Below are 23,414 nucleotides of genomic sequence, written 5' to 3' on the forward strand. Positions count from 1 at the left end.
CTCAATCAGGTAAGTGCTGATTTTTCATCAGAAGCCATCAAGACAAGAAGGCAGTAGGATGACATCTTTAAAATGCTGACAGCAAACAATTGCCAACCAAGAATTCTGCATCCAGCAAAACTGTCTTTCAAAAATGAGGGAGGATTAAGACAGTCCCAGAGACTCAAAGGTTGAGGTACTTTATCACCACTAGACTGGCCCTGCAAGAAATGCTAAAGGGAGTTCCACATGTTGAAAGGAAAGAACACTAGGCATTGACTGGAATAACATGAAGAAATAAAGATATCTGATAAAAATAATGACATTGGTAAATAAAATACTAGTACTATTATACTTCTGATTTGTAACTCCACTTTTTACTTTCTATAGGATCTAAAAGGCAAATGCATAAAATGTAAAGATAGATCAATGGTTTTGAACTCACAGTTTATTAATATGTAATTTGTGACAAAAACTACATAAAGGTAGGAGAATGGAGAACTACAAGAATTTAGTCAGGGAAACGGACTTGGCCCAGTGGTTAGGGCGTCCGTCTACCACATGGGAGGTCCGCGGTTCAAACCCCGGGCCTCCTTGACCCGTGTGGAGCTGGCCCATGCGCAGTGCTGATGTGTGCAAGGAGTGCCCTGCCACGCAGGGGTGTCCCCCGCGTAGGGGAGCCCCACACACAAGGAGTGCGCCCGTAAGGAGAGCCGCCCAGCGCGAGAGAAAGTGCAGCCTGCCCAGGAATGGCGCTGCCTACACTTCCCGTGCCGCTGACGACCACAGAAGCGGACAAAGAAACACAGCAAATAGACACAGAGAACAGACAATCGGGGGAGGGGTGGAATTAAATAAATAAATCTAAAAAAAAAAAAAAGAATTTAGTTAATGTATGTTATTGAATTTGTTGAACTGGTATCAAAGCAAATGAGATTGTTATAGATTTAGGATGTTATATTCAAAAGAATAGATACTCATAGATAGATAAAGTAGAGTACAGTTTACCACCGGTGGGGGGCAGGGGCATTGGGGAGGTAATGCAAAATGAGTGTAGGGTTTCTGTTTAGGGTAAAAGGAAAGTTCTGGTAATGGATGGTGGTGAAGATACTGCAACATTGTAAATGTGTTTAATCCCACTGAATTGCAGGTTCAGGAGGGGGTGGTATGGGAAGATTTATGTTGTATATGTGTTTCCACAATTTAAAAAAAAAAGTAAGATAAACCAAAGAGATAATGACAATTAAATATACTACATGATACTGGATGGGATCTAAGAATGGAGGAGAAAGGCTCAAGAGGACATTATTGGGACATAAGGAAACACTGGAGTATAAATGAATGTAAGATTTATATGAATGTTAAATCTTTTGAACTTGATAATGATTTTTAAGGTGATTACATAGTGAATATACTTGTTCATAGGACATCTACATGGAAGTATTATGTGTTCAAGGAGTGTGATGTGTGCAATCTGTTCTCAAATGTTCACAAAATAGGTAGGAAAGGTAGCAAAATCTTAAAAGTGTTGGATCTGGGTAACTAGGGAAGCCACTGGGGGTATGTTGGATTTCTCTGGTGTTTGTAATTTTTTTTTTTTGCAACTGTCCTATAAGTTTGCAATTATTTAAAAATAAAAAGTTTTTTTTTAAATTAAGTATTCTCACAGCCCATCACTCTGGAGAATGAAGGGCTGACTTCCATTTCTGACTTGGTACCTTCCTCTCTACGTAACTCAGCTGAGCTGACAGAGCAGCATGGTAACTCAAATGTGAGAGTGGCTGCAGCTGAGCCCAGACACCAGCCAAAAACAACTTGCTGGAACATGCCTTGGAAACAGCTGCTTCTCCTTGGTTTGCTAAGAAACCTGGAGCACAGCAGCAGGACGGAAGAGCTTGAGAAGATTGGAGGGACAGCAGTGCAGCACCTTGGAGCCAGGAGACTGGAACACTCCTCGATTCGCCTGCTGTACTGTTGGCAGAGCCCAGCTTGCATTTCTCTATAGCGTTTTTTGTAGATATATAGATACCCTGTAAGAGAATGCAGAATACAGGGCATTACACACCAGGGGCTAAACAGAACTTGGTTTAGGGAAGCATGAAGCTCAAGCATGGGTTCCAAGTCCTATGTTTAGTCAATATAACATAGCAGAGGCTCTGCTTCAGACCATCCCATCTTCACAACACTCTTGGAATGTCCTTACCATGTTCACACAATAACCCCTCTAATTCCCCCCAGCAATCCTAAAGGTAGGTGCCACTGAACCCTACTTTACAGGCGAGGAGTCTTAGCAGTTAAGTAATTTGCCCAAGGTCTCTAAGCCAATGAGTGGCAGAGCTGGATTTAGAATCCAAGTAGGCTGACCCCATGCTCTAAACCAGGGGTCAGCAAGCATTTTCTGCAAAAAGCCAGAGAGTAAATATTTTAGGCTTTGCAGAACATGTATGGTCTCTGCCACAAATTCTTCTTTTTCTTTTGTTTTTTTTTTTTCTTTTTTTGTAACCCTTTAAAAATATCAAAAATATTCTTAGGTTGGAAGCTGAACAAAAAAAGACCAACACCCAGATTTGATCTGCAGGCTACGCTTTGCAAAACCCTTCTCTAAATGATTATTCTATGGTATGGACATTTGAGGAAAAAAAAAAAAGATCCACATTCTTCACATTCTTCACCACCATCACCCTGTTTCCACCTCTTGCCATGTGACTTTACAGTGCCCACCATTCTGATTCTGGGCTTGACTGTGTGACTTGCTTTGGCCAGTGGCATGTAGGCAAACGTGACACAGGCAGAGGCTTGCAAAGCATTTTCTAGTCGCTCACTATTGCATCTTTCCTGCTGTCACCACAAAAACAAGCCCACATTGTTCTGCTGGAAAATAACAGAGCAGAACCTGGTTGTCCAGTCACCCCAGTCTCCCCAGCAGCAGCCACGCTAAACTAGCCAACCCCCACACTACCCCAGACATATAAGAAAGCCAAGCCAAGTTCAGCAGAGCTGCCTCTCCAACTCACAGCCAACCACAGCTATACAGGTAAGCCCAGCTGAGACCGATTTTGAGCTAAATTCACGCTTATTATTGTATGCCATTGACTTTTGTGATTGTTATACAGAATTATAGTGGCAATAAGTAGCTGATATATATGACATGAGTTAAATCCTCGCATTGCAGCTAACAGAACTCCAAGTGAACCAGAAGAAGAAAAACACAGTGTTGTCATAAGGTTCCTAGAATGGTCCAAACCCTTCTCTGGCCTCCTGTCACCAGTCAGCACAGTAGATAGCACAGCCACCCACAGCCCTTAAATTTTATCCTTTAAGGGGAGAGACTGATAGACTCCCCTACCTCTGACGTGAGTCATGATTCCAGGGGAAGCTTTTCATTGGTTCTGGAAGGGGAGGTGCCTTGATTTGACCAGCTGGAATCAGACAACCAGACAGAGTCACATGAACACATGGCTGTTCCTGCTACCACTATAAGGATATGATGGAGAGATAATTCCTAGCAAAGGGGTCTCTGTGGGGAGCGGATGTGGCTTAGGCAGCTGGGCACCCACCTCCCACATGGGAGGTCCTGTGTTTGGTTCCCTGTGCCTCCTAAAGAAGACAAAAAACAACAAGCAGACAATGAGCAAAAACAGTGAACAGGCATCAAGCAAACAACAAGAAGAGAGCGAGCAAAAACAGCAAGCAAACAGACAAGAGAGCCATGGGGGATGGGGGCAGTACTAAAAAGAAAAGTTCTCTGCATCTTCCCTTCAGTGTACATTTGAACACAAGTTCCTACATAAAGTTTAAAATTGTGAACTCTGCAGCCTGACCGCTTTGGTTAAAATTCTGGCCCTATCATTTATTGACCTATGAGTTATTTAACCTCTCTGTGCCTCAGTTTCCTCATCTGAAAAGTGACACTAGTAATGGCTCCTTCCTCATAGGGTGCTATTGTTATCCTTATGAAGAGCAAAGGAGTTATTGTGACAGTTTGAAGATTTTTGTAAAGCCCAAAAGAAGACCATGTTCTTGGAGCTAATCCATTCCTGTGGATGTGGGACCCTTTGATTGGATTGGATTTAGTTGGGAGCCTTTGATTGGGTTGCTTCAGTGAGGTATGACCCAGGGTGGGGTCTTGGTCCTCTTGCTGGAGTCCTTTATAAAGGGAGGACTGAAAGCAGAGACACGCAGAGAAGATAGAAAAACCCAGAGAGGCTGAGAGAGAGATCCCAGAGTCCAGAGGCTGGAATCAACAAAGCACAGAGGCAGAAAAGAGGTCCCCAAGGGGCTGAAAGAGAATAGGCCTAGAGGAGAGGAGAGAGATGAGTCATATGCCTAAATGCCCACAGCTGAGCTTAGGGAGAAAGTTAATCTGGAGTAGAAAGAAGAGACCCAGACCAGAGAGCTGCCACTGCATAGTGCCTCATGGCAGGGGTCCAGGATCACCAGCAGCCAACCTTTGGTGAGATAGCATGTCTAGATGATGCCTTGACTTGGACATTTTCATGGCCTCAGAACTGTAAGCTTTTAATCTAATAAATTCCTATTATAAAAGCCAACCCATTTCTCCCAGAAGCTTTTAGCAAACTAAAACAGTTACTACTTGTAAAATGCTTAGAACAATGCTTACCATGGAATAAGGAGCTTCCAATCTCTGGGGGAACAAGTGGAAGCCAAGGAAATATGTATAAGAACTCTCTAAAGGATATGTATATACATAAAGCATGTACACGTAAGTACAGCTATGAGAAGAAAAAGTCTAAAACCATGGCTGGAATCAGGAAAGAATGGGGAGTCATTCAGAGTCAGGCCAGAGAGAGAAAGAGTCAGAGTATTCATCCAGAACAAAAATATAAAAATAAATGCTTCCATTCCCCCTGATGCCATAATTCTTGTACGTTGCCAATTTGCTTTAAAAGAGGAACTAAAGTAATCATGTTAACCAACTGAGGAACAGACTGCTGGCTTATTGTTGGCTGAATCTTTCCCAAAACTCCAGGAAGCTTTCCAAGGACTCATACATGTCCACCTGAATAGGGTTCCATAGACATGGCCGGCTCTACTATCTGCCTACCCATTACTTATTTCTCCTCTTTTCCAGGATAACAGAGCCTAAATTTAGGTCAGACTATGTTCCTGCCCAAGCAAATTATCATGATTGGTTTAAGCCAATCCTGTTCCAAATAAATTCCCCAGCCTTATTGGTGGCTAGAAATCACATCGTGGTTCTGGTCGTTGAGTTGTTAGTGAACTCTGCTGCAAGAGTTTCTGGGATCTGGGCAAACACACTTTCTTGGTAAAGGATTAGAAACACAGCTGGCATGACCCTTCCATCATCCAGATTGGAATGCAGTAATTGTGGCTGGAGAAGCAGCAGGCACTTTGTGAATAAGGAAAAGACCAGGAGAATTACAGAAATATCAGCCACAGTAATACTGAAACAATTGAGCCAATGCCAGGCATTGTCATTAAGCGAGAAAAATACATGCAGAATGTTATCCTGAACTCTCATGAGAATATACTCCAAATGGATATAGTGGAGCATCAGTGGATGCTTCTCCATAAAAAGGGCATATAAATAAATTTGGGAAATGCTGCATCCTCAACCCTCTTCTTGGAACACAAATATACTGAGAGCTCCTGAATATTGCATGTTGCAAGGAGAGACAGAGACCCCTCACTCTAAGGTCCCGGAGATAGGACTTACTAGTTCAAGAGGATGAAATATTGTGATTGTCTGATTCAGGCAATCTCCGTCTGTGAGCACGGGAAAGCTTCTCCTGTTACAGCACATGGCTGAGGAGGAGGAGCAATTCCAAGCAAAGAATGTCGGGGATCCTCACTGTATCGGACATCCCAATGTGAGTGATAAGCACCCCCACAGTGAAGTAATAAAGCACGGTGGCAAAGATTACAAGAGATCACCTCTCTGTGTTCTCGGGTGCTGGCTCCATTCTCTGACAAGTGCTCTCCTCTGTGGTGGCAAAATTATATTTTTATATTCTCAGAACTCCAAAGAGAGACAGTGCCTGTTTTCAGTTATGCAATCCAAAGTCCCAGAATTGACTCCTATTGACCTATTGACTTGCCTTGGGTCACGTGACAGCATCCGAGTGGCTTGAAGGACGGGAGCACCTGCTTGACCAGGCCTGGGTCACATGCCTACCTCAGAAGTGGGGAAAGAAGGGGAGGGGGCAGAGGGAGGGGGAGGGCAGTGACGGCATCTCCTCTGCCAGCACGCATGGACTACATGCGGGACTGAGATGGTAACTGGGAGGAAAATTAGGAAACCCTTATTAGAGAAAGAATGTATAGACTGTGGGCAGGAAATAAACAAGCGTGATCCCCAATCCTTACGTAACCTCCCATTGCTCCACACTGTGTTTTGAGTTAAGGGGGAGGGGATCAACCTAAATAAATACAATCCCTTGAATGAACTCATTTTTTAAAAAACCTTTTTAGAACCATCCAAAAGGACAGTTATGAATCAAATATTAGGAAATGGATTTTCAATAAAAGCAGATAAAATTTCTACTGAAAAACTTAGGAATAGCTATAAAAATAAACTATTAAAAGAGATTTGGGGGGAGCATAATTCCCCACTTCTTAAGTGTGGAACAGTACACAGTGACCCTCTTCCACAGAATCTAGAATGAAAAAGGAGGAGAAAAAGAATAACTTTACAGGGGAGAAAGCTGACAAGCACTTCTCAGCCGGGTGGTCAAGGTCAATGTCTACAGTCATAATTCATGTTGGTAGTACATACCTTGAGAGAATGTGATGAAAGTGGCAGTTTCCCTTTGTCATCCTCCTTCCCAAAACGCATAGCCCCAATCTAATCATGAAAAAAACATCAGATAAATCCCAATCGAGGAGAATCCTACAAAACACATGACCAGTCCTCCTCAAAATTGTCAAGGTTTTCAAAAAACGGGGAGTGGATGTGACTCAAGTGATTGAGCACCTGCTTTCCACATGGGAGGTCCCAGGGTTTGGTTCCTGATGCCTCCCAAAAACAAAAAACAATAGCAACAAAAAAAATAAATAAATAAACAAGAAAACAAACCAAAAAAAAACTACTCAGGGGAGCTGATTGGCTCAGTGGTTGAGCACCAGCTTCCCTCATACAAGGTCCTGGATTCAATCCCCAGCCTCAGTACCTGAAAAAAAAAAGGATGGAGCAAGAGTAGCTCAGTGGTTGAGCACCTGCTTCACATGTGCGAGGTCCCAGGTTCAATCCCTGGTACTTCCTAAAAAAAAATGTGTACTTTGAAAAAAAAGCAAGGAAAGTTTGAGAAACTGTCACAGCCCAGAGGAGCTTAAGGAGACATCAACCAAATGTAATGTGGAATCCTGGATGGGATCAAGGATCAGAAAAAGGATATGAGGTAAAAAAAAAAAAAAAAAAAAAAAAAAAAAGGAAATCTGAATAAAGTATAGACTTCAGTTAATAATAATGTATCACTCTCTATTCATTAAATGTAGCAAATGCAACATAATAATATAAAATGTTAATAATAGAGGAAACTGCAGGAGATATATATGTGCAGAGAGTTGCTCTGTCCTATCTGCTCAAATTTTCTGCATTTTTTAAAATTTTCTAAAATTAACAAGAAAGCACTTGCTGGATATGGACTGTGTTTAACAGAACAAATATGAGAACATTCTCACACAAACTATACCAAATATATAATACTAATACAGAGTGTTAATAATAGGACAGGTTTGGGGAAAGTATACCCAATGCAAGATATAGGTTATAGTTAGTAGTAATATTTTGATGATGCTCTTTCATCATCTGTAACAAATATTCTACAACAAAGCAAGGTATTGGTGGTGGGGTGATGTATGGGAGTCCTATATGTTATGCATGCTTGTTTTCTAAGTTCACAAATTTTACTATACACCTGTTGTTTATGTATGTTAACATATGCATGATACACCTCAATAAAATTTTTTAATGAATAAAATCATCTGCTATTAAATAAATGGTAGATACTTGCTGTTAAAATAAAAAAGAGAGGGAAGCAGATGTGGCTCAAGTGATAGAGCTTCCGCCTAACATGTGGGAGGACCTGGGTTGATCCCTGGGGCTCCTAGAGAAAAACAAGAAGAGAAAGCGTGCCTGTGTGGCAAGCCAGTTCCCCCGCGAGTGCCCACGTGGTGAGCCAGTGCCCCGTGCAAGTGAGTCACACAGCAAGATAATGAGACACCAAAAGAGAGACAAGGGGAGAGGCAAGGTGAAGTGCAGCAGAAACCAGGAACTGTGGTGGCGCAATTGACAGGGAACCTCTCTTCCCATCAGAGGTCTCCAGGATTGAATACTGGTGAATCCTAGAGGAAAGAAAATGAGAAGAGAAGACAACACAGACAGCAAAACCAGCAAGGTGGGAGAAGGGGAAGGAGGGGGAGTAAATAAATAAATAAATCTTTAAAAAAAAAAAAAAAAGACTGAGGAAGAGTTCTTTAAAAAAAATTTAAAAGAGATTTAGATATTACAAGGTTTGCCTGGGCAGTAAACCTCAAACACCAGTGAGTTTCATTCCTGAGCACAGCCTCTGAAGACACACAGAAAGAGCCATCACATTTTGCAAACTGTAATCAGCTTGTTAGGGTGCCAGACAAGCAAGAGGCAGGCAGTGTGCTGACTCTCAAAGATCACCACTCAGTCAGACTTCTTCTCACCAAATAAAAGCAGGGAAAAGTGGAAATTAAGGAAGACTACCCTCTGCTTCCAGGGATTAAATTTCTGAGCTTTCTTTTTCTTGGTTGAAAGCTCTCAGGCATCTCTTCTAAAGAAACCAGCCCAGCTGAACATCCTTGTGACCAGTCATGGCCAACCTACACACACCCTGCTACTTACTCTATATTCCCTGCAATAGAAGAGAAGGTGAAGAAGCATCATTAGTTCATGTTTACATGTAGCAGTTACCAATTGACAAAATAGTGCTGTGTAACAAACAACTCCAAAATTCAGTAGCCTGAAACAATAGGTAGTTGTTTGACCCTCATCCTCCTCCTACAACCAGTGGGCTAGCCTGAATGCCCTTCTTGTTCTAGTGGCAGAGGGAAGAACAGACAGGCCCAGTCATTAAGCACTTTCTTGCCTCTACTTGTATCATGATTGCTAACATCCTACTGGCCAAACCAAATCATGGGGCTGAGTCCAGAATCAGAGTGGACAGGCAAAGTCATGTGACAAAAATCATGGATCTCAGTAGGAATGAAGAACGGGACCATTTTCACAAAAGCTACCACAGGAGACAGCCATGAAGCTGGCAATAAAGGCAGGCTTGGGTCTAATTATGGCATTGGAGCAATACAAAGGAGCAGTATTTATTTGTCCATTGGGGTCACATCTTTTGGCTAGCTGTTATTTAGAGCGGGGATCAAAACAAAGGCTTCCTGAAGATGTCAAGTAAGAAAGGTCCAGATACCCAAGGAAAAGAAGACTCTAGCAAGGTAAATGACCATGTCTAGCGTCGTTCCATGGGAGAGGGGCTCCTGGGAGGGGCCTCTCACCTACATAACTGCTAATAAAGGCCTGTTCAATACTAGCATTTGGCCAAGAAATCTTCAAAGTGACCCAGTCAGCAACTTCAGACTTTGGGGAAGGAGAGAGCCATGGAAAAAAAAAAAAAAGGGAAAAGAAAGAAGGAGCCATTCACTTTCACAAGTGGTTAAAAAAAAAACCCTAAAATTAGGAAATTAAAACTAAATAAGGGAATTCAAGCAGAACCATTTCCATCAAAAGTAGCAAGCATATGGGCCATGCTGTCAAGTGAAGACCATCAAACTGAAAAGTGTAAATGAATTTAGATAGATAACTTGGAAAAGGAGGAAAGTGCCCTCTGAAAGCCCAGCTCATGGATTCACTTTGTCACCTGCAGGCAACTGCCCGACAGGGCCGTCTAGCTCTTAAGATAACTACCTTCCTTAGACCATTTGGCGTTGCCCCTGGAAAACTTTCTACAAAGAAAGAAAAAAAGTCTCCCAGGATATAACTCAGTAAAAAGCTCTGTCTTGAAAATGCCTGTAACAGCCCGTTGTGTGTGTTAATGAGTTAAAGTGTGTGCCTCCTTTGGCTGGGGTTTTAAAGCGAGCCTTTTCAGCCTGCTCCCTCTGGCTCCTACCAGTTCCCGTTTGATTCTGCATATTCATAAAATGCTCCGCAGGACACAGCACAGTTCAAACACGCTTTCAGCTTTGACTGCTTCAATAAGCCCGGTCCTCCCCACCCCGCAGTTAATTCACCCAGCCCGTAAGACCCTCCCTACTGGGCATTCGAGCCCCAAGTCGGCAGAGCAAGGTGTGGGTTTCAAAGGCTGGGGAGTGGCTTTGTGGAGGGACCCGAGGATCTGAGGATAGTGGTTTGCCAGGCGGGCTCTGCGGACTCCTGATAAGCCGGGAGATTATTTGCTTCCCCCGCTGCAAGTTTGCAGAATAGTTTCTATTTTACTTTCCTCCCTCTTCTTTCCCTTTGGGAAGTTCTATTAAGCAAGCAGGCAGTTATAAAATCCAAAAAAGGAAAGAAAGAAAAGGGCAATGATGAAAAATGCCTACCAGTAATTTATAAAGACAAAGCTTCCTTCTTATCTTTTGACGCCGTCTGCTTCCCTCCACCCAAATTTTCATGATCTTAATTCAAATGCCCACCTTAAAACTAATACTTAAATATATTTTTAAAAGTCCACCTTAACCTTTCATTGTGTTTCGGGCACCAGCCTCCTCCCTGGTCTCCCTGCCTCCACTGTGGTCCAGTGAGCTCTCCACCATGCAGCGAAAGTGGAATTGCAGAGCCCAGCCCTGATCCGTGTTCCTTCCTTCATTCAGCGGCCGGCGTGTTGGGCACCCATCACGTGCCACGCGCAGGGGAGACAGAGGTGAGCAAAGCAGACAAAGCCCCTGGCCTCGTGAAGCTCACAGGCTAGTGCAAGAGGTCACTTTTGCTCGGAGTGCCATGAAGTGGAGGGATGCAGAGCCCTGAAAGCCTGAAAGAGGAGGGGCGGAGGAGGGTGGGGAAGGCTTCTCAGAGGAGGTGGGGGTCGAGGTAGCTGATAACCTTCAGGCGTTAACTGGAAACCTGCCTGTCTCCTGTCCCCGTTGCTCTTAATCAAAAGACCAACCTCCCTACCCATCCCCCCACCCCACCCCACCCCACCCCCCCGGGTGCTCTGCTCTCTGATTGCCCTTGCTCGTTCCACTTTTATTCCACCTCCTGTACCTCTATATTCTAGTCAACACCAAACCCAGCCCTCAAGCCCATCCGTGGAAACCCTTACGTGCAAGAGAGGAAGCTCATCAGTGGAGCCGGAGCCAGGCCTTGTGCTAGATAAATTGTGTCCTCCCACCCCCTCATCGCGGCCGGTTGTGTGAGGTAGGTGCTGGTGTTGCTCCCAATTCATAGGGGAGGAAACTGAGGCTTGGTGTCCTTAAACAACTAGATCAAAGAGTAGGAGATGGAGGTGGGATTCAAATCCCAGTGGTCTGATGTCAGAACCTGAACTGAGATGTCATGCTGCTCTCCTTCAGTGTGGTGGAATTCAGGAAAAGAAAATGGGTGAGGTTGTACGGAGTCAGGAAGGCCCAGCGCATCCCTTCTCTCATGCCAAGCTCACTCACTTGGGAGTGGCTGTCTAGAATGCAGGGCTGAAAAGGGTTGGGAAGCCAAGTCCAGGCACTTTGGGAAACCTATTGTGATTAATTAGCCTTGTCTGCCATGGGTGCAGGACATGGAGGAGGCAGTACACACGCTGGACAGTTTTCATCCCAGGTCTGGATAAATGTATATTCTGGATTCTTCCCTACAGGCCAAATCTGGGGAGTGTGGATCAGAGTTCCTAGGCTGCTCCAGGGCTTCTGTGTTTAGGACCATGTTCAAATGCCCCAACCCAATTGCAGATAAAGTCAGAGATGCAGCTTAAACCCAGGTGGGCCGACTCTCCTCCCACATTTCTTTCCACTAGGCTTTTCTTGTCAGGATTCCTGTAGCCCTAACCTCCAAGAGAACTAAACCCATCTCTTCCCAGCATGAAAACCATTAGCTGGTTGGCTTCCTCCATGTTTCCACCAACAAAACTTGAAGAGAGGGAAGCAGGAATTTGATGATCTCTGACCACATGAAGGCCTCGCATTTTCAGAGACCCCAGTTGATTTCCCAAGGCCCCCACGGACACTGCATTTGGAAAAGCTAGGGTTGTTTTCCCCTAGCAGTCAATTACAGTAATGCCTTCAGGGCTGGCAGGGTCCGAGCAAGTGCCCAAATCTGCTGGTAGAGTTTCAGCAATTTTAACCACGCCATCTGTGTCAAGAGTGCAGATACAAGTGCTGCTCCTTTTCACTGCACAGAGCAACTAGAGCTTCTTGATGAAACATAAATATGCATGCTCCTTTCATCCTCCTTCTCCCTTCTCTGCCTCACCACTCATATCATGAAGAACACTTCTGATGCCTGGAAATGCAGTCAGCTGTGTCTGCCTTTTTTTTAAGACAGCCTTTAAAAATCATCTCTCTGGGTCTAATTATCTTTTATAGGGAAACTAATACTTCACCTCATTTCTCTGTGTTATTCAAGTCCAGCAGTCATGCTCCCTCCCTACAATAATCTAGACACATTACAGGACATTAAGATTGGGGGTTTCATGGGACCCTGGGGTCCTTTCTGCAATCGATTGAGAAGGGAATGGCCAGGTCCTTAGAAAGCTCCCCCAAAGCTTTAACTACAATTGAGTCAGATCATTCCAGCTCATTTTTATTTTTTTCTCTCAACTCCTCTATTTTGAGTACAACCCTGCATTAGCTAGAAATCAAGGTAGTGTTTTCTGCTGTATTTTGAGAGGCAGTTGGCATAGAGGTTGGGAGAACAAACTCTGGAGCCAGCCATCCAGGGTTAGAATCACAGCTGCACGGCCATGGGCCCGTTATGCCACCTCTCTGGCCTCCAGGTACTCACCTGCAATATGGGATTATAATGATCCCTTCTTCATGAGTTATGATGGTGAAATGAGCTTAGAACATTGCTGGCCCATAGTAATAAGTGCACGAGTTTTTGTTAAATAAAGCAAATATTTTGCTCAAATCTCTGCCCTGATATTCCCCAACCTCCTTTCATCCCAACTAACAGTTGATTGTGTCTCAGAATGGAATGCATCTGTGTAAGGATGGACAGATATTAGAGGGGCAGCTGCCATAGGCCCAAGTGAGCTGGACGTCCTTGCCCTATCACAGCAAACAAAGTCTCAGGAAACCCTCGGGTTTCTCCCTTCCTTCCTTTCTTTCATTCTTTCAATCATTCTTTTCCTTCCTTCTTTCTTTCCTTCCTTCCTCTCTCCCTCCTTCACTTCCTTCATCCCTTTCTTTTCCTTCTTTCATTACCACACAATGTTTTTTAAAAATGTTTTAATTAGTTGCCGCTATTGTAAAAGTGGGCTATTTCAAGTGAAAATATGGACTGATGGCTTTTCTTAAAGAAGTCAGAAGCCCTGCCTCCCTGGGCCCTCAGCCCCTCACAGAGGCAAATATGCTTCCGGTTGCCTGCCCCCTCCTGCCTGCTTCCCTCATTGGCCTTACCTGCCTGGCCCTGGTAGATGTTTGAGATTATCACCCCACCCTTGCTCCTAGTTGCAATTCTATGGAAGGAGACATCAAAGTTCAAAGCCACAGGATGGACCTGGGCACACCACTTCTTGACTCTGGCCTGGCATCTCCATCACTTCAGCGAGCGGTGGACTAAACACACAGTCTTTAGTCTCTCTTTCCAAGAAGACCTAGGGCTCCTCAGAGCTTGCCTGGGGACCACAGCAGGAGACACAAGAGAGGCTGAGAAATCAAGACTTGGATTCCTCCCCACCCCACTTCACCCCAAGCATATCCTCTCTTATCTGCTTCATAGAAAGGTTCCACCAGGGCTTCATTTAAAAAACAAATTCTGGTGCTATTTTTATATTGACTTCCACTTCTAACATCCTGTAATTCAAAAGATTATCATCCTGAGAAAAATCTACTTGGAGGTTAACCTTGGGTTGCCCAAATGAAATGTGAATTTTCTCCCATTACCAACTGATAGTACCTAAGAGTCCCACCTCATTTAAGAATTTAAATGCTCAGTTGCTGTGGAAAACAGCTTGGTGATTCCTCAATAAGGTAAACAGAAAATTACCATATAATCCAGCAGTTGCACTCCTAGGCGTATGCCCCAAAGAACTGAAAACTGGAACTCAAATAAAGACATGTCCATGCATGTCCCTGGCAACACATTCACTGTAGCTAAAAGGATCCCAGCGTCCATCAGCAGACAAATGGACAAACACAATGTGGTCTAGCCATACAATGGAATCTTACTCAGCCATAAAAGGGAATGAAGTGCTGCTACATGCTACAACATAGATGCTCCTCAAACACACACTAAGCGAAAGAAGCCTGACACAAAAGGTCACATATTGTATGATTCCATTTATATGAAATATTCAGAATAGGCAAATCCATAGAAAGAGACACTGATTGGTAGTTTCCAGGGGCTGGACAGAGGAAGCAAAGAGGGAACAACTGCCTAATGGCCATGGGTGAGGAAAATATTCTGGTATTAGATAGATAGATGTGGTAGTTGCACAATATTGTGACGTACAAAAGGCCACTTAACTGTTTGCTTTAAAAAGGTTAATTTTGGATGGGTACTTTTTAACTTTTTATTTTGAAATAATTTCAAACTTACAGGACTGTTGCAAAAACAATGCAAACCCCACATAGAGAACCCCAACATACCCACCCCCAAGATACCCAGGTCCATCAATTTTAACGTTAACACTTTTGCCATCCCATTTTAATTATTATCTATCTATCTATCTATCTATCTATCCTGTGGACATGTGAGAGCAAGTTGAACACATCATACTCCTTGAACACATAATTCCATGTATATTTCCTAAGAACAAAGATAGTCAACTCATCACCTTAAGTGATATTATCAAGCTCAAGAAATTTAACATTGATATAAAACTTACATTCTATATTCCAATTTTTTTTATGCCCTTGCAATGTCCTTTTGAGCTTTTTCTCTTCCATTTTTAGATCCCAACCAGTATCATGTATTGCATTTAATTGTCATTATCTCTTTAGTTTCTCTTCCTTTCTCTTTTCTTATTTCCTTCTTTTTCTTTCCTTCTTTCCTTCCTTCCTTTTTCCCTTCCTTCCTTCCCTCCTTCCTTCCTTCTTTCTTTTTTTCTGTTTTTAATTGTGGAAACATATGCAACATAAAGCTCACCATCTCAACCCCTCCCAAGCATACCATTCAGTGGTTTAATCACATTCACAATGTTGCAGTACCCTCTCCACCATCTATTGTTATAACTTTCACTTCACCCCAAATAGGAACCCTATACTAATTTTGCATTACCTCCCCATTGCCCCTACCCCCCACCTCTGGTAACCTGTTCTCTACTTTCTGTCTCTATGAGTTTGCCTATGTGCTAATATTTTCTTTGTGGTTATCATGGGGCTTAAATGTAACATCCTAAATCTGTAACAATCTTTATTGTTTTTATATAAAATCATTAATTTTGTATCAGGAATTTCACCTCAAATTTTTTTAGAAAAGAATCATTTGCTGATCACCTGCTATATACCAGACCCCAAGTTTGATATAAACTTATATTAAATATAAATAAGACAGGGATAAATAAAACAGAGATCTCAAAGACTTCACATTCTTGCAAATATATCACATATTCCCAGGACCAATGTCTTGCCCAACCCACCATATTGTTGTATTATGTAATGACTTTTTAGGGAAATCCAATAAAAATCAATTGACAACCACTGCTTATAGAAACGTCCTTCTTAAAGTAAACAAACCAACCTTAAAATATTTGAGTATATTTAAGGCTAAGGGAGCAACTGATCTATCCACCAAGATATAGTAAGAATTGGCAAGAACTAGTGGACAACACTTTCCTTTTGCTTATTTTCTATACAGAATCCCAGGAGAAAGAGGGAAACAGTCATTGCATTCCTACATGCTGTTGTTTCCCCTTCCCACCTGGGAAGGGAGCAGCGGCCACAATTCTGCACTTTCAGGGACTAAGCATGAACTCAAACAGCAAAATAAACAACTTGAGAAGAGCAGGGTCATTTTAAGGCCTATGGGATGCTCAGAATGGAGTTTCTGACCTCGTAGAAGGATCTTTGTCCAAACCAGCTGATCAGAGCAAACTTTCTCTAATGGTCTGGTAGAATTGCAACCACTCTACCAAACAGTGGGAGAAGGGTCTCTTGGTAACAATCCTTTTCCATTAGAATAAAGCAGAAGAAAAGATTCAGATGAAGTTCCTGGAATTTGAAGAAAAGTATTTGTTTGGGTGGTAAAGAGTTTTCAAGAACTCTCCTGGGTCTTGGGCCCTGATAATGCCTTTTGTTAACTCTACTGGGTTCCCAGCTTTGCCCACACCTCCTCAGAGCCTCCACTCTTGCAAAGTTCCCATTCCAGCCCCGGAGGTCCCTTTGTAGAGCTCTAGAGTCAAACAGAAAAAACTTAACAACCACTGACCTTGTCTTGCTCCCTCATTGTACAAATGGGATGCTTAAGCCCCGCCCACCTTGGCCACAGACCAACCACCCAAAGATGGGCACCTGGCTCAAGTCTTATGTGATCCCCTCCCCTTGAGTGTGAGCAGACCTGGGACTTTTCTCTAGGCATGCAGAATACAATAAAGGTGATGGGATTTATGTGATTACATGTATATGATTATATGTATAGTGATTAGGTTCCACAAGGTGATAATTCCCATCTTAACAGGCATCTTGCTGTCTTTTGCAGGTCTGATGACACAAGTGGCCATGTTGGGAAGTCCATGTGACAAGGAACTGTGGGTGGCCTCTAGGACTTGAGCTCAGCCCCTAGGAGCTGAGGGCATCCTCCAGCCTATAGCCAGCAAAAACTGAAACCCTCAGTCCTACAACCATTAGGAAATGAATGGATCCTTGGCAGTGGGTTCTTCCCCAGGTGAGCCTCAGACTAGACCACCAGCTCAGTCAACACCTTGACTGCAGCTCTGGGAGACAGTGGACCTTGTTAGGCTGTGTCCAGACTCCTGACCCACAGAAATTGTGAGATAATAAACGTGTGTTTTAGCCAGTAAGTTTGCATTAATTTTTAAATGGCAATAGATAGATAATACAGCCAACGAACAGAATCTCTGTTCCAAGTGTCTCCACATGTGCCCCCAGTCAAATTTTGGCAGTCAGGAGCAGAAAGCTGGCTTTGCCACACCCAGCAGCAATTTGTAATTCACCAGAAAAGAAAAAAAAGTTAACATGGGCTCTATTTAGGGAATGCTTCTTTGCCTCCAAGGTTACTAAACAATGGGGGCTGTTACTACCCAGCAGTAATGAGCTAACATCGCTTAAAGACAAAAAAGAAGTATCTGAGATTTATTTGACCTTTTTTCCTGCTGGTTGCTCAAAATACATTGAAAAGTACATTCATGTGTTAGAAGACATCACGCTCATCCATATACATTCCATATTCTAGAGATCTAAAAATAATCCAATACCATAAATAAATGCTGAGATAGTCACTGACTCACTTGAAAACACTGTTCTATAAACATAGGGGACTTTTAAAAAGGAATATAGCCTGGGGAGTGGACGTGGCTCAAGCAGTTGAGTGCTTGCCTCCCATGTTAGAGGTCCTCGTGCCTCCTAAAGAAAACAAACAATGAGCAAACAATAAGCAAAACAACAAGCAAACAGACAAGGGAGCCAACTCAGAGGAGCCGATGGGGCTCAGTGGTTAAGTGCTGACTTCCCACATACGAGGGCCTAGTTTCAATACCCAGTCTCGGTACCTCAAAAAAAAAAAAAAAAAAAAAAAGCAATATACTCCAAAAGTTGTGAAAACATCAACTAAAGAAACCATTTTTTTTCAAAGTATGAATATAAATAGCAAACATTAAAAAGTTAACTGAAATAAATTCAAAAGAGATGATTTTATGCCTGTTTAAATCAGAAAATGTTAATAATGGGGGCAGGAAACTGTTTTCAGCATGATTTTTCTATAAACTTTTGTAATTAAAAATTACTTGGAGCTATTGAACATGTGAAGAAATAGGCACACTCATTTATTGTGACTTGTCACAATACATTTGGAGGATAATATGGAGGAAAGATTGACTATAAAAAATTTTTAAAAATTTTTTAAAACTCATGCACACTGCCCTTCCTTGGACTTTGACCCAAGGAAAAAAATATATCTATCTGTAAATGTACAAAGATGTTTACGAGAATGCCCTTTAATAGGAAAAAACAAAAGCAAAACTTTGAGAAAACTGTAGGAAGAAGGTTGGAGAAAGAAGTCCAGTAGGGGAAGAGGTTAAGAGAACATGAGGAAAATCAGGAATCTGAGGCCTGAGGGGAGATGAGGCCATGTTCCACTATCAAGGAATTCTGGGAAGCAGATTGGCTCAACAGATAGAGCGTCCACCTACCACATAGGAGGTCCAGGGTTCAAACCCAGGGCCTCCTGACCTGCATGGTGAGCTGGCCCATGCACAGTGCTGATGTGCTCAAGGAGTGCTGTGCCATGCAGGAATGTCCCCCACATAGGGGAGCCCCATGTGAGGAGTGCACCCCTCAAGGAGAGCCACCCCACACAAAGAAAGTGCAGCCTACCCAGGAGTGGCGCCACACACATGGAGAGCTGATGCAGCAAGATGACACAACAAAAAAAGATGCAGATTCCCAGTGCTACTGACAACAATGCAAAAAGACAAAGAAGAACACAGACAGTGAACGGACACAGAGAGCAGACAATGGGGGGGGGGGAGGGGAAGGACAGGGGGGAGGGCAGAGAGAACTAAATAAACCAAAAGAAATTCCCTTCCAACCTGCGTGTAGGAAGTCTGGGTGTTTCTATTTGTTTTTATTCTCTCCCAATAAAGTCTTTCTTTTCCAGCTATCAAATAGGTAGATATAGTGATCTGTGTTCCCAAAACAGGTAGTTTCTTGGTAAAGATAATGGGGTGCCCTGCTGAAGCTTTAAGTTATGTGGTTTTTTTCTTTACCTTTATCTTTCAAGGGTTCAAAAAGCTATCTTGGTTGTTTCTGGGAAGGGAAATCATAATTGAAGCACTCTCGAGCAGGGTTTCTCAACTTCAGCACTGTTGACATTTGAGGCTAGAAAATTCCCCTTTTTGGGGGGCAGGGGGACTGTTCTATGCATTGAAGAATGTTTAATAGCATCCCTATGTGTCATGATGATGGGAACGAGTGTTGTTGGGGGGGGGGAGGGGGGGAGAGGGGGGGTGGGGCTGAATGGGACCTCACATATATATTTTTAATGTAATATTATTACAAAGTCAATAAAAAATAAAAAAATTAATAAAAAAAAAAAAAAAAAATAGCATCCCTAGCCTCTGCTCACTGGATGAGAGTTGCACACACACACACACACACACACAGCTGTGAAAACAAAAATGCTGCTAGTTACTGCCAAATGTTCCACAGGGAACAAAATTGCCCCTGTTGAAGAATAGAATGGAATACAGGGCATTTTTAGGGCATTAAAATCATGCTGCATGATCTTGCAATAACAGATACAGGCCATTTTAAATTTCATCAAAATCTATAAAAGTGTATGGTGTAAAATGTAACCCATAATGTAAACCATTGACCATGCTTAGTAGCAATGCTTCAATATCTGTATATCAATTGCAACAAGTGTACCATGCACATGTAAAATGAAGAGTGGAAAAGGGGGAAGGTGTTGGGTATATGGGAATTCCCTATAAAATGAAAAAAAAATAAGGCACTGGGGCAACATACTGAAGAAATTGTCAATGTACACACAAGATGACAGACCTTACAGTGATGAAAGACATGATGTTTAAAAATTTGTGTTTTATTCCAATTTTTTTCTATTTTTTACTTTTGTATTTCATTTGTTATTTTTTAAATTATTATTTTTTATTATTAATTTTATTTGGTTTTTTTTTATGGTTTTGTTTTTGGTTTTGGTTTTTTTGCTTCAATTTTGGAGAGGTTTTGGAACACAGAAGGGTCACAATTGTAGCAGGGTGTCAGTGACGGGGAGCTGTATATATGGGGAAATATGCACCTGGTGCATGCCTCTAAGGCCTGTGAATATGTTCAAGTGTTCATGAGGTGTTGTCTCAGTGGGTGGCAACGCACACAATAACTGAAAGAATATTGAATTCCCATCCTGAGGAGTCCTGTTACATTCTCTAATAGAACAACAAGAATCCCCTGAGGACAAGGAATCTTCCTTCCTACCAACAGAAGGCAGACCATTATGCCAGGCCCTTGAAATTGATGACTGTATTTATGAACTTTTTCTTGTGAATTTGAAACTTGCCCTGACATTATATATTGCCTAAGAGTTACCTCCTGAAAGCCTCCTTGTTGCTTAATATGAACTCTCTCTAAGCCAAACTCAGCATATATATATATATATATATATATATGCAGTACCTTCCCCTGATATGGGACATGATTCTTGGGTATGAGCCTCCCTGGTACTGAGGGATTATTACCAAGCACCAACTAGCAATGCATCTGGAAAAAGACCTTGACCAAAGGGGAAATATTAAATAGAAATGATATTTTATGACTAAGAGATTTAAAAGTTAGTTAGGAGGTCATTCCAGAGGTTCTGCTTATGCAAGTCTCAGCAGGGCTTCATTGACTGCCACAGTAAACAGTGTCTCAAACAGCAGGGCTTCTGAGGGATCTAGAGATATCTGGACACTATAAGTAGTACAGACAAGCTCAAGAATTTGGCACCCTGTCAGTGGGCCTTAACTCTGGTATTTATGCTTCCCAGGGTAACAGAGTTAGACTCATTTATAAGTTCTCTACACATGGCTCTTCTGCTCCTTTTACTTGAACCTACAATTAGCACTATACTTGTTAAATATATGTCCCAGAGATTTAAATCTTTGGTCTGTTCATGTAATAATTGAGCCCTGAATCTCAGCAGAGTTGCAACATCTATTCTCCAGTTCGTCGGACTCACCCAGGACAACAACCAAGAAGATAATGATGGACAACACCCTTCCCAAGGAACAGAGAGTGTCTGCAACTGCAAGCAAGACAGTTCCAGCCATCTGTCCCATGGTTTCTAAGTCTCCTCTCAATTAGAAGTAGAGTGGGCATCACCATCCCAAAATCCTCAAGATTGGGGAATGAACAATGGACTAAAGTAGACTTAATATTATTCTATTATAGACATTATTATTCTAGCAATGGAAGAACATTTTTCACTGATATAAAGGCAGTGGCCAACAGAGGTTCTAAGGGGAGGGAGAGGGAAGAACAGGTGTAATATGGGGGCATTTTGGGGACATTGGAATTGCCCTGCATGACATTGCAATGATGGATACAGGTCATTATACATTTTATCGAAATTTATAAAATTGTGTGGGTAGAGTGTAAATAAAAATGTAAACTATATTCCATTGTTAGTAGCAATGCTTCAATATGTATTCATCAATTGTAAAAAATGTACCACACTAATGAAAGATGTTGTTAATATGGGAAAGTGTGGGAAGGGGAGGGGTGGGGCATATAGGAATATGCTATATTTTCATGTAACACTAGGTAATAGAAACCTTCTTTAAAATAAAGAAAAACATTTTTTCAAAAAAATTGCCCACTCTTAAGTATCACTGATCTAGAGAAATTACAGTCTATTGGCAAAATGAGAATATAGAGGTTCTTTGAATTTTTTCTCTCTTTATTTTAAATGTTACATCAAAAAAATATGCGGTCCCCAATATACCCCCCACCCCCCTCACCCCACTCCTCCCACATCAACAACCTCCTTCATCATCGTGGGACATTCAGTGAATACATTTTGGAGCACTGCTGCACCACATGGATAATGGTTTACATTGTAGTGTACCCTCTCCCCCAGTCCACCAATGGGCCATGGCAGGACATACAATGTCCAGCATCTGTCCCTGCAGTACCACCCAGGACAACTCCAAGTCATATCTCTTCTTCCCTCTCCCTACCCTCAGCAGCTACCACGGCCACTTTCTCCACATCAATGCTACAATTTCTTCCAATACTAATCACAATAGTTCCATAGTAGAATATCAGTAAGTGCACTCTAATCCATACTCTATTCCTCCATCCTGTGGACCCTGGGATGGTTATGTCCACTCCACCACTATATCAAGAGGGGGCTTAGATTCCACATGGATGGTGGATGCAATTCTCCTGCTTGCAGTTGTAGGCACTCTTGGCTCCCTGGTGTGGTGATTGACCTTCTTCACTTCCCGGTTAGCTGGCTGGGATAAGTCCAATAAACCAGAGGGTTGGAGTTGCAAGTCTGCTGAGACCCAGGGCCTGGCTGTCACATGGACAGTCCAGAGATTCAGTCTCCTGAGTGTACACCAATCCCAGCACCAACCACAGGTCTGGTAAAAGTAACAGAAGAGGCATATGTAGAAAGGTCACATCTGAGTCCAACTCCATCAGTGTTTTGGACAGGAAAACTGACTTATTCCTTGTATATGGATCCCCAGGGAAGAGATGGGGACAGTGGTCACAGTTCTAGAAGGCATAGATGAGCAATCATTTGGGCCACCCATTCCTGGTACACCTCGTCCCTTGGTGATGGTTGTGCTGGACACTAAGTTGTGATGTCCTCAGTCAAATTTTGTACTGGCAGAGTGGGATCATTTTTCCACGTGGGCCACCAGACAGAGTCCTGAATTGGCAGTAGACCAGTTTTGGCCATCTGACGGTAGCCCAGTGTTACACAGTGACACCATGTGGCAGTGAGGAGCAATGGCAAGGAGCAAACTGGCTGCCTGGGTCTGAAAATTGAGAACTCTCCCTGTAACTGTGAAAGTCCCAATCTTTTTGGTCAATTCATTGTGTTTGGGGCAAAGCCCCTGCAATAGATGTTGGGCTTCCTGCTAATCTGTCACGTGGAGGCTCTAGCCTGTTTTGATGTTAAGTTAAAAATAATACAACCATATATGCACATCACCTTTGTGATATTCATCCCAATTACTAGAATTTGGGGAGTGGATTAGAAGGCACTGAATGGTATAAAAGAAAGAGCCTTGGGGAGCAGACGTAGCTCAAGTGATTAAGTGCCTCTTTCCATGTACGAGGTCCTGGGTCCAATCCCCAGTACCTCCTAAAAACAAACAAACGAGAAAACCAACTCTCATTGGGGAGCTGATACAGCTTAGTGGTTGAGCACCTGCTTCCCATGTACGAGGTCCTCAGTTTAGTCTCTCATACCTCCTAAAAATGAAAGAGCCTTAACCTTGTGGTCAGGAGCCTAGCTCTTCCACTTACTAGCTATGAGGTCTGGGGAAAATTTCTTCACTTTCAGGGTTCTGAAGTTCCTGGTCTCTGAAACCCTTCCTCAAGTCTCTGCATCCAGTTAATATTGGGGAACAAGCTGCAGAATG

The 23,414-nt window shown here is 42.7% G+C and overlaps 1 long non-coding RNA gene across 1 annotated transcript; it reads left to right on the forward strand.

The window, feature by feature from the left end:
* Window positions 1-2,807: 2,807 nt before the first annotated feature.
* LOC111766090 (uncharacterized) lies at window positions 2,808-18,103 on the forward strand. Its single transcript, XR_002798236.2, has 4 exons — window positions 2,808-3,013; window positions 10,695-10,853; window positions 11,208-11,347; window positions 16,781-18,103. It is a non-coding gene; the product is annotated as an uncharacterized lncRNA (long non-coding RNA).
* The last annotated feature ends 5,311 nt before the right edge of the window (window positions 18,104-23,414 follow it).

The sequence above is a fragment of the Dasypus novemcinctus genome, chromosome 23, assembly GCF_030445035.2.
Source record: "Dasypus novemcinctus isolate mDasNov1 chromosome 23, mDasNov1.1.hap2, whole genome shotgun sequence".
NCBI classification, from domain to species: domain Eukaryota; kingdom Metazoa; phylum Chordata; class Mammalia; order Cingulata; family Dasypodidae; genus Dasypus; species Dasypus novemcinctus.